Genomic DNA, 824 nt, shown 5'->3' with positions numbered 1-824 from the left:
GGAATACATATGATATGCATGATTCCCAAAAAACAGCTCTCCGATGAGATGCGATGTCATAAACTTGATGTGAATGTTGGATGACAGTTAGTACAAACAAACACATCCTCTTTCATTATAAATTGGAGGGGCTCGAGGCAACTACCAGGCAAAGGCATGAATGATTTTCTTGGAAAAAAGGAAAAAGACATGCATGATTTGTTCTCTGTTACTCTTAAGCCATTTATAGTTTTCTTTCTTTTCTTTCCATAGTTGATAGTTGCTATAAGTGTCAAAAATAGTATGCAGTTGATATGAGATATTGAAGAAGAACAAACAAGCATGCCCCTCGTAGATGTAAGGGTCACTAAAGTCGACAGCCATAGGTGGCTGCTTTGGACTGAAAAACAACCAAGTCTTGCACAAAAGGATCTAAAGGTTGAAGGAGAGAATCAAGCATCACAAGAACTTGGAGAGACAAGGCCCCTATTGGGGCTCTTCATTTCTATACCATATCTAGTGCACCTGGAAATTTGAGATGTTTTATTAAGTTGCATTTTTATGTATGGTGGTTTATTCATCAGTGATGATCCTTTTATCAGACTGATTCCTGTATTTATTGGATTTTCTTTTCTTTTCTTTTCAAAGTATGCACCGGCATTAGGTTCACGACAAAATTAGCACTCTATTGTTGAAACAATCATGTCTGACTAATGACTTAATGGTGTAGCATGGTTGCGATTCTCATGCTTTGGGTGCAGTACTACCTTTCCTAATAAGAAGTATACTGCTGAGACATTCTAGTGTTGAAAAATCGTGTCTACAGATCCGTAGAAAAGATCCAT

This window comes from Triticum aestivum, chromosome 6A (genome assembly GCF_018294505.1).
Source record: "Triticum aestivum cultivar Chinese Spring chromosome 6A, IWGSC CS RefSeq v2.1, whole genome shotgun sequence".
Taxonomy (NCBI): domain Eukaryota; kingdom Viridiplantae; phylum Streptophyta; class Magnoliopsida; order Poales; family Poaceae; genus Triticum; species Triticum aestivum.
The sequence above is the reverse complement of the archived record's forward strand: the minus strand, read 5'-3'. Positions refer to the sequence as shown.